Genomic DNA, 13503 nt, shown 5'->3' on the forward strand with positions numbered 1-13503 from the left:
GGGAAACTATTGGTCACACTACCTTTCTGCAACAACTTGAGAGAAAATAACTTTAAACAGTGCAAAGTACCTTCACAAAACAGCTCAGAGTATAATCACCTACGAAAATATGATATACAGATAATACAACAATTGGGTCATAATGTGGATCACGATAAAACAGGCCTAGAAGAATGCTTTCCTAATTTTTCACCAGCGAAAACAACGATCAGATTGTATTTGGGTGACACCTCTCAGGGTCGTTTCCTGAAGCATGAGGTCGGGGAGGGTGGGTGGGGTCTGCACAGACAGGGCTGAGCTTGGAGAGGTCCCTGTGAACACAGGCACAGAATCCAAGGGACAGCTAGGCCTCTGCAGGGTTCAGGCAGGAGCAGCCCAGACATTAGGGTGGGAGCTGGGTGGGCAGGATGTGGCTGCGGGTGTGGGGGTCCCTGAGACGCCGGGTCTTCTCACCACCTATTTGTGCAAGTGCCCACCCTCTCTAACTCCTAGTTCCCCCGTGATGTCCTGATCTACAGCGTCCATTCAACAGAAAAGCACAACGTGGTAACAGCAGCGTGGCAGGACTGCAGAGGGCGGTTCGGACCGCTGAGATCAAGAAGCACTTGAGAAAGAGCAGCGCTGCTGAGCCCGGAGCCCCGGGAGACTCCTTCCGCCCCGCCCTGTCGGTGATCCCCAGCCCCGGAGCTTCCCGCTCGGTCCTCTTCTGGAGAGGGGCCGGGCGCCCGCAAGTCTGAGCCTTGGCCCCGCGACCGATCTCCGATGTGCCGCGCGCGCCCCTTCTCCCGGTCCTCCGCTCCGGTTCCCGCAGCGGCCGGAGGGCCAGGGTCGGGCCCGGCGGCGAGCGGGCAGGGATGCGCGGCCCCGCCGGTGGCCGCGTGCGGGGAGCGGGCGCAGTTTCTCCCCGCGGGCCGAGCCCGGTCGGTCGGAAGCCCTTAGCCCGGCGGAGGGGCCGCTGCGCCGCCGGCGGGGTCACCGGTTCCTCCACATCTCCGGCCTACGGGGTATCGGAACCGTCTCCGGGGCCCGGAGACCGCCCCGCTCTCTCCTCGCCGCCTCCCGGCTTCTCGGGGCGCACCCGGCTCCCGGGTTCCAGCGGCGGCCAGGGGCCCGGAGCTCCTGCGGGAACGGGACCCAGACCCCGCCCGGCCCCGGGCCTCCGTGCGCGTCGCCTGCTCCGCGGGCGCGGCTTCCCGGAGTGGCCGGCCGAGCGGCAGCCCCAGCTGGGGAGATGAAGCCGCTGGAGGCGCCGTCGGACGGGGACACGGGGCCGCCTGGGCTTCTGGCTCCGCCGGCCGCCCCGTCTGCAGCCCGAGGGCCGGGGACACCAAGCGAGGCGGCTTCGCCGTCTGCCCGCGGAGCAGAGGGGCGGCCCCGAAACTACGACTTGGGGTCAACTGCATGCGCGCCGCTTCTTTGATCCATGTCTCTGGTGTGGAAGAACCCAGATCTCCCGCCCTGGGCGGAAGAAATGTTCTTTATAAATATTTTGCAGAAGGCGTTCTTTCCCCGGCCAAAATAAGCCGATTGATGATTTGAAACGCCACCGTCACCCGCACTGTTGGCGGTGAGCCTGAAGGGCAGGTCTGAGCCCGACCCTCTGTGGGCGCGCGGAGCACAGAAGACTGCCCGCCTCGGCTGGTCATCAGCCGCCAGAGAGGCAGACACTCAGGACTGGACTCCAGCTCCAGGGCTGGGGCTGGAAAGGCGGCTTCTGTCCCTCTGGGAGCCTCAGTAGGTACTGACGACTTGATGGGCGAGGAACTGTGCCCAGCAAGTAACTGCTACTCAAAACTCGATGGGCGCCAGCGCGCAGCAGGAAAGGGGTACGGGACAGGACAGCTTCACTCCCTGCTCGAGGCTGGTACGCACAGATGAGGTTGTTGTAGCAAAAATAGAAATGAAGTGTTTCCTCTCCTGAGAACAAGCGAAGCCTAGAGAAGAAACATGACCGGTGGTCAGAGTTATTCGCTCCTAGTTTTACTTGAAGTGTTACTAACCTGTAGTGTCTGTAACCAGAAGTCCCTCATTCTACGTAATCTTCATCCTGTACCACATTTTTGCTCTCGCTGCACCCCTCTTGTAGCAAGTCACCCCTTAGAGTTTTGCTGCTGGATGTTTGATATTTCAAAGGAGAGATTCAAGCCTGGACTTGTGTTTCCAAACAGCAGTTGTTCTAATTAATGAAGCGTTTATCAAAGGTGATGTCCATTATCACGATTGTTGGAAACAGAGTCATTACTGAATGACCACACACTTTACTGATGTGGAGTGGAAGTGCCCCAGAGCCACACACCAGGGCTGGGAGAATCTGCCCCATGACAGGCGGTGGGAGGAGATCACATTCCCATCTTACCGAGTTTACCATCCACTGAATGATCATTCTCACACAGCAGCCCAAGATTCCACATGGAATGTTGAGAGGGTAACAGATCCAGGACCTACTAAGACCTGCACTAGTCCTACAGGTGCACAGAAAAAGAGTGAACTCACTTACATGTGGCATCTTAAAAAAATGAATAAATAAAATAAAAAGCAAAGCACCAAGGTCCTCAATACAGGGTCAGCTTGGTGGCTGCAGAAGGTGGGCTGTGGGGGTGTGTGAAGTAGGTGAAGGTCGTCAAAAGGCACAAACTTCCAATTACAGAAAAATAACTCATGGGATCATAATGTGTAGCATGGCAACTGTAGCTAATAATACTATTTTAAAAAATTATTTTGTATATTTGAAAGTTGCTAAAAGAGGGGATCTACCAAAGTCCTCATCACACACACACAAGATGTAACAATGTGAGATGATGGGGCATGAGATGGACTCATCATGGTGATGATTTCACAGTACATACAAATATTGAGTCATTATGTTGCACATCCAAAATGAATATGAAGGGATATGTCAACTATGCATCAGTTAAAAAAAGAAAATAGTGGAAGGACGATGTGCGCTCTCACAATTGCTGAGAAAGGTGAAGCACTGAGCTTGCCTCAGGATCTGCAGTCTCCCTTCCTCTCAGGGATGTAAAGGATACTTATGGCCTTGGACGCAGTGATGGGATAGGCCTGGGGCTCTGCATTTCTCAAAAGCTCCAGGAAATGACAATTCCTGCAGATCCCTGGCTGCATTTGAGTAGCAAGGTGTTAAAGCTCCTGAGGGTGGAGATTAGCTGGGCTGGTTTCTAAGGGATCCAGTTACACTTATGAGTATAGCACAGGGGCTTTTTTGGTCTCCACTCCTGACAGTGTGAAATAGCTGCGGGTGAGCCAAGGTGGTGTTTCCCTTTCAGAGAAGAGGAAATGGCAACTTTCATCAGACTGGAAATGATGCTGTTTTCATGTTCATATACCGATCTCCTCAGACAAATGGGGCCCACCAGCAAAGACCTTCAGAAATAAAGGCCAAAAGGCCATGGTGACTTTTAAAGTATTATTTTGGAGTGCTATCCACAATGAATAAACTAGATTAAAGGAAATGATTTTATGTCACAGCTCAAGTGGTTCAATTGCCTAGGAGCTTTTTTTTTTTTTAAGTTTTATCTTGAACCCTTCTTAGAAGGGTCTACAATTACATGAGGGCTTGATGGAGTGTGTCACTGCTTGTTCAAAGCTCTGGTGGCAAATAAAATATACAATGACAGGAAGGACCCTTCACTACACTTGTTAAAATATGGAAGGAACCTCCTTGGGAAGCTATAATTATTGGTCACCATGAGGAGTAGAAAGTGAGCCTGCAGAAGACACAGCTGGGCCACAGGAGAGGAGCCTGCTGAGCTCCCGTCCCTCTCAGCCCCTCTGATAAAGGCTCTGTCTGACCCCCAGACACTCAGCCATGCCTCCCGGGGCTCACAGACCCTGAGAGGCATGGCGTGGGTCCCGGTGCTCTCCTCTGACCTGGGGGAGGAAGCGGTGGGCTCAGGAGAGACCCTGGACGTGGAGTGAGGACCCCGGCCCGAGGTGCGCCATGCGCCGAGGAACACCATCTATGCGCTCCGCTGGTGTCGGCTTCCACGTGTGTAAGACGAGCGGCCCGGCTGCTCTTGGGTGTTTCTTTATACTTCAACGGTCCTTGGGCCTCAACAAAATTGGCAGAAGTCAGAAATGTGTAATCTCAGGCATCCCTGCTGACTCAGCGGTAAAGAATCTGCCTGCCAATGCAAGAGACATAGGTTTGATCGAGAAAAATCCACACGCTGTGGAGCAGCTAAGTCCGCGCACCACGACTATTGCTCCTGTAGAGCCCGGAGCCACAACCCCTGACGCCCGTGCCTCCCAGAGCCTGTCTCTGCAACAAGAGCGCCGGGGGCTTTCTTGGAGTGAAAGCTGCTCCCCCACAGCATGGACAGTGCCTGAGATGAGAGCCAGATGGCCCTGCAAGCTGACGGGGGAGCCACAGCCTTCAGTCACCGTGCAGGTGAGCAGTGAGCACCTCCAGGCCTGAGAGAGTCGTGGAGAGTCGTGGGGCCTGGATTCCTGTCCTCAGGAAGCCCTGGGCCTAAGAGGGGCATCAGACAAGATGGAAGTGCCCCACCATGTGGCACATGCTCACTGAGAAAAGGCACACAGGAACAGAAGAAAGACAAGGAGTTACAAAACAGCCCGAGGGAGTCAGGAAAATCAGCAGAGCAGATGGTTTTCAAGCCAAGGTCTCGGAGGAATGCAGTTCAGCAGCCAGGAATCCAGAACCAGGGCCAGTGGTAGGTGCAACAGAGAGCAGGTTCCCCAGAAAGACAGATGTGAAAACAGAGCGTTCATCTCACTCCTGGATGTCAAAGGTGGTGTGGACCGTGGGGTGGACGCAGGGGGTGAGGGCTGGCAGAGGAAGGGGGCAGGGGAGAGAGGGTAAAAGGCATTTAGAGCCTGGCCTGGGATGCCACTATCCTTCCTGGGAAGTGGGAGCCACTCAGATGCTGTGAGTAGAGAACACACATGTTCAGAACTGCAGTTAAAGCATATCAGTTATCACAGGGAGAAAGCGAACAGGAGGGCGGAGAGGCTGCAATCAGAGGGGGGTCAGGAGCCCAGCAAGAGCACTGGTGAGAGGAGCCCAGACTGAACTCAGGAGGTGGAGCTGGAGGGAGGAAGCCTGTCAGAGCAGGGGGAGGAGAAGGAGAGGGGGTGGTAGGAACATGGAGAGCAGCTCCTGCGGAGGCTGAGGATCCTCGTTGTTTGGTGATGAAGGGAAGCTCAGAGAAGTCGGTCCCTGAAGGAGGAAACCTGAATCCTCATCCCTGTCCAGATGTTTGCCTACAGACGTTAGAAGGGTGAGAACCAAACAAAACTCAGGATAAGATGTGTTTCTTGTGTGAATTCTTAAAAAAAAAAAAAAAAAAATCCTCTATCAATCACAATTTTTAAGTTGGAATCTAATTCACATATCATAAAATTTACTGTGTAAAATGTACAGCTCAGTGATTCATCATCTGTGTGCAAAGCTGTGCTGCTCTCATGGCTATCTAAATCAGAGCACTTCATCTCCTCACAGAGAAAGCCACTACCCACTAAACGGGCACTTCCCCTTCCACCTTCCCCCAGCTTTTGGCAATTGTCTGTGTGCTCTTTGACCCTAATGATTTGCCTATTCTGCATATCTAAAGTACATGGATTTGTACAACTGTGGCCACGTATGCTGGTTTCTTACACGTGGTGCTGTCTTTGAGACTCATCTATGTTTAGCACACGATTCATTCCTCTGTTTGACTTGAGAATTTTCCTTTCTAGGCCATTATAATACACACACACACACACACACACACACACACACACCCGAGTTCTTTTCTTTTTAATTGTGAAAAACTCACAGCATATAAAATTACCATTGTCACTCAGTCTACTTCACTAGGAACCGTCTTTGTGCAGGGAGCCTCTTTGCCTCACGGACCCTGAGCCACTGGCAAGCATAGAGAAACCAGCCCAGCCACGACACCCCTTCTCGGGACCCTCCGGACCACCCACCCGACCCAGACTCCACGTGGGCCTCCCCATGGCAGCCTAAGAAGAGAACTACATGGGGGGATGGGGGTGGCGCAGAGGTGGAGAAGGAGAGACCAGGAGAGAGGAGAGCAGAGGCAGGCAGAGGAGCCACCCACACTGAGCTCCTGTCTCAGTTGCATGCCTGCCAGACCAGCCCTGCTCAACTGCTGGGATCAGAAATGGTCAGATGGCTGAGGGAGGTGTGACCACGGATGCCAGCAGCTTCAACCAGACACCCGACAGTCTACACTGCAAACCTGCCAGGCCCAGCTCCACTCCCCGGGCCAGCTTCAGAACCCCAGAGCCCCAGCCTCATGTGGAGGGCTTCCCAGCCCATCCTCCAGAGCTCCACATCCCAGCTCTCAGGAGAGTCCTCTGAGCTCCCAGGAGGTCATGTCCACTCAGGGTGTATGACAAGTGGCATTAGGCTGGGACCAGTTGGAAGTGGCCAGAGTGAAATCAAGTTTCTCTGTATCTCCTCTGCCCCTGAAGTGCCCACTCTCTCCTACTCGCTCATGCCTGTTTTGTCCAGGCGTCCCCTGAACACAGCCAGGCTGCAGGGAGGGGTTTCAGGGCAGGGCAAGAGCTGCAGCATCTCATGGTGAGCAGGGCTGGCCACCAACTCATGCCCGACTCTGGGAGAGCATCACTGTGGGTCGGAAACTGACCCTCTGAAGGCACAGGTGACTGCTCCTGGATCACTCAGGGGCCCCAGAACTTAGATTTGTACTGTGACCTCTACAGCTGGCTCTAAAGGACAGAACATCTAGCAAGGAGACATCTGGACCCTGGTAATCACAGTCAGGTTGGTTAAGTACAAAGGGGATGGGGAGGGCAGTGAGAACGGGGGTGGGGGCCTCCTGCCTCTGCTGTTTCACCCCCAGTCCCCTGCTTTCCCCTGACTTTCTCCTCCTCAGTATCCTACCCGCGTATTGGGTTTTCTTGGCCCAGACACAACAGAAGTGATCATTAAGTTACTCGGTATTCAGTGGAATAGTCACGAAGTGACTTCAAGTGTAAAAAGAAATAAAATTGAAAATAAAACCCACCCAGACTATTAACATTTTGGATGAGGTTAGTGTCAGAGAAGATCCTTGGGCTCCTGGTAAAGGTCCCTCTGAAACTCTGTCTCTGGAAGGAGGGAGAAGAAGATGACCTTTGGTGAATGTGACCTAAGCCTGGTTTGTGTTTGACCAGCTCATTGATTTGATTATTGGTCATCATCACATTTTCTGAGCCCCGTTCTGCATCTGTTTGAGGTCCTCACAGGGCTCACAAGCTGGAGAGCTCACCGAAGTGTGCTTAAAGACTTGAGGGGTCCTGTTTGAGGCAGAAAATGGTGCAGGCAGAGCATGGGATCAAGAAAGGTGTCGTGGACCTGGTGAGTCTGAGCTTCAAGGGTGAGTTCGGCAGGGCCTGGCTCTGAGCAGGACTTAAATACACAATGAATGACTAAATGAATGAAAATGGAAATCTTCCCCAAAAAGAGCAAGACTGTCAGATTTTCTGTAACTGAGTCCAATCTTGTCCTGCTCACCTCATGACAGGCCAATAAATTGAGAGATGAGTTCTTGGGGCAAGGAATAGTTACTTTATTCAGAAGCCCAGGACCCTTGTCCCAGGACACATCTTGCCTGAGTTAGAATTCAGGCTTCCTTTATATTAATCCTCACAGGTGGTGGGGGAGGAAAGTCAAATATTTCCTCATTCTCATCAGGCTCCAGAGGGGATGTGTAAATGTCTGCCTCCCTGTCGTGATTCACAGGTGAGTCTGGTCATGAAGTTTCCTGTTAGTTAAACAAAGTTATTATTTTAGTTTGGTGCTCATTACCTGGGATGCAGGGCTCCCAGAGATGGGACTTTATGTACAAGCTTATAGGCAACATTCCTTTAGTGGTTAACTCGTAATAGGTAGAATACAAAGGGTCCTTCTCTATGACGCTTTCAGGCCAAAGCTTGGAACTGCAGGGCACCCGGGGACAGCGGGAGAGGCCCCGCAGGGTGCCCACTCCACCCCCTCACGGCTGTCTTGCTGACTAAGCAGCTTGTGTCTTGACTCCCTGGGGCACCTGTTTGCCCTTTTCTCTCGGACAGTGCTTGTTGTAAGGTATAGATTGGGCTGAGGCAGAGAAGGAGAGACAACCTCAACAGAAGTAGGTGACCTTTTTTCAGGCAAGGAGGGGCGTCAGTTGGCCTAGTGACCAGGCTGAGCCTGAGAGGGATCAGGGAGGCTTCATATTTAAAGGGAGGTTTGTAGAAGCGATAAGGGAAACGTTAGTCAGGCGGGATTCTTTAGTTGAGATGGCATTTGTAGCTGGGCAGGGGGTGATCAATCCTCTGGACAAGGGGTGACAAGTCCCAGGTAGATGCAACCAGCCTGGAGCATCAGGGCGGGACCTAAAGTTTGGTTTTGTTTTCCCCGAAGTTAGATGACTCAGCAAGGGCCTCTGAGACTGCTGTTTCCTTTTCTAGGCCCAAAGCCTCTTTCACTGGTCAGAAGCAGCACTCACCTGTGCCCCTCCCTGATCAGGCCCAAGCAAACCAGCTGCCCTCACCTGAAAGGGTGTTAGTCTCTCAATCACGTCCTTGCAACCCCATGGACTGTAGCCCACCAGGCTCCTTTGTCCATGGGATTTTCCAGGTAAGAATACTGGAGTGGGTTGTCATTTCCTTCTCCAGGGGATCTTCTCGACTCAGAGATTAAACCCAGGTCTCCTACATTACAGGTGTATTCTTTAACATCTGAACCACCAGGGACATGCATAAGAAACTGCTACCTCCCAAAACTGGGGTCAGAAGGCTGGGCATGTGGTTCAGGCTCTACAAGGCATTTCACATCCTCCTAGTATCTCCTCTTGTCTCCCTAAGAAGCTCTTACATCTCAGGACACCTCTAACCAATACCCTCTTTTGGTGGGAGCTAGTGCTCAGTGGTTAACATTTTCAGCCCAGAGAGACACAGCCTGTGCTTTAGACCATGGCAAACCCTCCCAGCTAGCCCCAGTCCATCCAAATTTATCCTGTTCCTCAGATCCCATGGCCAACAGGCAGTCCCTGAGTCTGTTCAGTGGACAAGCTCCCACAGTGTCCAGAGCTGAGGCTTCTCCCACCCCCGTGTCCCCTCAGCCCTGCACAATGAGCCTGCACTCCTGGGAATGGAGGGCCCCCTGTGTGCTTCTTCTGGGGCTGCTGCTGGGCCTTCTTCCTCCTTCAACCAGAGCAGGGAGCTGGTTCGGGCAGGCCCTTGGGTAGGGGGAGGATTGGGTAGGGGGAGGAGGGGACGAGCTGTCAGTCCCTCCGACTCCTGTGGGCTGGGCCCTGCGGGAGGAGGTGCTGGGGGCTGAGAGCGGGCTTGGCCTGCTCAGTGGTCAGGACTCGGGGCGCATTCGGGGGAGGCTGAACCTACTGGGGAGTGGTGACAGTGTTATGGTGACAAGCTGTTTCCATCTCTGTATGAGCTGGCCCGGTTCACCAAATTCTCCCAAAACTAACACCCATATATAAACACTCTTCCTCTGGCAACAGGGGGTGGGCTGAGTGTTTTCCAGGAAACTCCTCACTAACCTCTGGGAAAGATTCTGACAGAGTCTCTGATGAAGCAACAAATGTCCGCTTTGGTTCGGAATCAACAAGGACTCACTGTTTGGCACACGGATGTCAATGCTATGTAGCAGCCTCGAAGGGAGGGGAGTGTGGGGGAGAAAGGACGCGTGTGTGTGTTTGGCTGAACTGTTCCCCTTGGTGTTCACTTGAAACTGTCACAACACTGTTTGTTAACGGGCTACACCCCAAATACAAAATAAAGTTAAAAAAGAGAACAACATGTGACCAAACACTCACCAAAAGAAGACACTGGATGATCTGAACATTGGCTTCAAAGTGCATTTTGGTAACACAGAAAACTACAGTATTTTAAAATCCTAGTTTATGATTTAGAGTCTATGATATTTAGGTGACTGATCAATTGTTTAATACAGGCACTGATAAGAATACAAGCTAAAGGCTAAGCAGTTTTAATATCATAAATTTCACACTACAGTCTAAAGCCAGGGCACATAAGTCTATTTATCAGTCTCCCTCCCTCCAACTCCCTCTCTCTATAGTTTTAAGATTTGTGTCACCAGTGAGCTCGCTCCAGCTCTCCTGCAACACACACCCTTCATTCTGTGGGAGAAGTGATAACACTTGTTTACACTAGTGTAAGTGAGGAGGTGACGCATGGTGACAGAAGGAAGGAGACTGGAGGGGGGCTCGGCCTGGCCTCGGCCTGAGGGCTTTGCCCGGATCCTCACTCCCTCTCTCACCGCTGACCATAAAAGGGGCCTGGAGAAGCCTGTGAGGAGCCCTGGCCAAGAACCTTCATGCACGTCTCGCCATTTACATCGTGAGCATGAAGTTTTCTCAAAGATCTTCAAATTTCTGTCTTTTTCTGACTTTTTTCATCTTCATTAGTCTTCTCACCAGGGGTGTCGTTAAGTAAATCAGCCTATATATTATTAATATTAACATATATCATTGATATATAAATATTATATTAAAATAATAATAGTACATAACATTTAATGTTTATTTACATTATATGTGCATACATTTATGTAGCATTATGTTATAATAAATTAAATTAATAAATATAAATAAACTAGCATAGTGATATGAGTATATATTACTCCTCAGAGGCAGACCTTTGCCTTTTATGCAGTCAATTCTGCCTGCTGACCACATTTTGTTTGCCAGAAAAAAATGAAGACTGAGGCCAGAGTGAAAAGTGAGGGGAAGGCAGGCAGAGAAGACCCAACCTGAAATTACAGGGAGGCATAATTGAATCAGTCAAGTGAAACAAGAAGTGTGTTCCCAAGACCAGCCTGAAGTGAGGGGAGCGGATGCGACCCTGCACCCTGCCCGGCCTGTGGGCACCTTCTGGGGTGGGGTGAGCGGGAGGGAGCCTCCTCCGGGTGTCTCTCCGCCGGCTCCTCCGTGAGCCCACTTGTCCTCCCCAGGCTCTGCTGAGACCTTTGTGCTTTGCCGCCAGGAGGCCCATTTCCTGCCCTCCACTGTTCTCCGCCTACCATCTCTCTTTCCTGGATTCTCTGGGCTGCTACCGGCCAGGCTGGAGACACAGGCATCAGAAGACCTTCCCCCAGCCCGTGAGCTGTCCTCGCCCGGCCCTCCTCCTTTAGCGCTGGGTTAACGGGGTGCCTGGTGTTCATTGCTGAGACTTTCCTTGCTCATAGTTTCCTTCATTCTTGATGGTGGGATGCGCAGGGCAACTAAAGCCATTTCTGAATTTCCCTGAAGGTGGATGCTAGATGAACCTAGTTTGCTTATAGCAGAATCATGTTGTTCTAAAGAAAGATTTTTATATTCCTATTGAAAACCACTGGAAAACCCCCAAACAGGAAATGGTGACACCTCAAAGTCATACTGTTACATGACAAAAGCAAGTTGTAAAACAACACACATTATTTGATTAACTGAACTAAAAATGAACATATATTATCTGCGTGTAAATAAAATATATTTGAAAATGTTTTCTAAAAAGCTGGAGGAATATATACAAGTGAACCACAGATACTTTGATAAGGATGAAAGAGAAATTTTACTTTTACTCTAAATTATCCAGTTTCTTTTTGGGTGTACTTTTAACTCAGGAGGAACTTGAACGAGAGTGTATATTGTTTGCATTTAAATAAACACTACATATGATTGTACAGAACCAGCTTAGAAGGGCTAGAGACAGAAAGAGCGCACGAGCAGCACAAACAGTGAAACACTGGCTGCACGCTGCTGTGCCCTCCAGTCACTGGGCCATTCCCTGAACACTTGTTGGGTTTAAGGCAGCCTGGAAGTCAATCACCTGTCCAAGGCAAGTCTGAATTGATGCCAGGACCATAGTAAATACATATTTCAATTAGTAGCTCTCAGAGGTAGCAAAAGTACACTTTATTCTCTAAACTTATTTTGGCCCGTTCTATAATGGATTGTTCCATTAAAAACAAAACACTCAAACCAACATTAAAACCACCCTTTTGGTGTACCTGAAAGCTTTTGCCATTTTAGAGCTTTCTCTTTTGCTGTCATCTCTTAAACATGTAAAATAAATACAGTCAAGTCCCCTCAGGAGGGGCCACTCAGGGAGCTCTGGGCCTCAGTCGTTCCTAGGAATAAAAGTGGCAACGAGCAGTTTTGCTCCAGAACTCTCAAGGCATTTTGGTGTGGGATAATCGGGACCCGTGGAAAGCATATGATAGCCTGATACTGTTTCTCACATCTGCCACAGTTCGGTGATTTTCAATATCTTACTTTTTGTAACCAAAGATTGAGAATGCTCAGGAGAGAGCATAAATATAACTACATACTCGTTATAAATAGCATATAAGTAGAAAGTATAGTTAGATGTGAGTCTAACTTAGCTTAATATCCTAGTTCCTGTGGCTCTCAGTCCATAAGGCTCAGACTACATTCCTCGGGCACCTCTGCAGATTGGACAGTAGGTGGCGCTTTCAGCCTGTTTGAAACAGTTCACGGGCTTTGGCTTGTTTACTTGCTTTTTAACTGTTTTACCACCATTGCACAGAAAACAGAGTAATTTGGTACATAAGTGTATGAAGTCCAGATCAATGTCATGGGAGCAATTCCAGAAGAACACAAAGCCATATAACTGGATCTGTAGGAAGCATTTACAAATATCCACAGAAAAGACTTTACCTCTCCGTAGATTCAAACTGAAAACAGAAAGTGAAAGTCACTCAGTCGTGTCCAACTCTTTGGGATCCCTTAGACTGTAGCCCGCCAGGCTCCTCTGCCCATGGAATTCTCCAGGCAAGAATACTGGAGTGAGTTGCCATTCTCTTCTCTAGAGAACCATCCCAACTCAAATTATCCAGTAATAAAACGCTTTTAGGGTCTGTGTCACAAATGCTCCTCACTACTTTGATTCCTGGTAATGACAGAATCTCAGGTCGACCCGGGACCTGCCCTAAAGTAGTTTGTGTCCTGTAACCCTGGTCCACATAGACTTTAGTTCAGTTTTCTTGTTTGGAAACAATTTGACGTAGCTTGCTCACAAGCGAAAAGCAAACTACTATACCTTAAAATGTTCCAGTAGAGCACAGTCAAGTGCTCTTGATTCTAGGAACTTCAAAGGATGTTTTTAAGCCTTGTCAGCCACCAGCTTCTCTTGATTCTGAAAGCTGGGTTTACTAGGGACCGGCAGCAGTGGAAGTGTGATGAAATCACTGCAGCAGTGTTGTGCTTCAAAGCACAGAATCTGTACAGACCAGGAACAAAGATAAAATATTCTGAAGGGGTGAATCCAGGGCATTTACTCTTATCTGAACAAAAGCTTGTGCACAGATGCATTTTATGCATCACCAGGGAGGGCACAGGCTCCCTGGGCTCTCCAAATCCCTCAGGTTAAGAGCTCCTGGCCAGGGAGTGAAAGAAAGCAAAGGCAGCCCTTCCCTCTTCCCCATTCTGACCTCTGGTCCCATGAGAGGGACGGTGAATGCTCAGCGCTGTCCCAGCCGCAGGGCTGCCA

The sequence above is a fragment of the Bos indicus x Bos taurus genome, unplaced genomic scaffold (assembly GCF_003369695.1).
Source record: "Bos indicus x Bos taurus breed Angus x Brahman F1 hybrid unplaced genomic scaffold, Bos_hybrid_MaternalHap_v2.0 tig00003574_arrow_arrow_obj, whole genome shotgun sequence".
Classification (NCBI taxonomy): domain Eukaryota; kingdom Metazoa; phylum Chordata; class Mammalia; order Artiodactyla; family Bovidae; genus Bos; species Bos indicus x Bos taurus.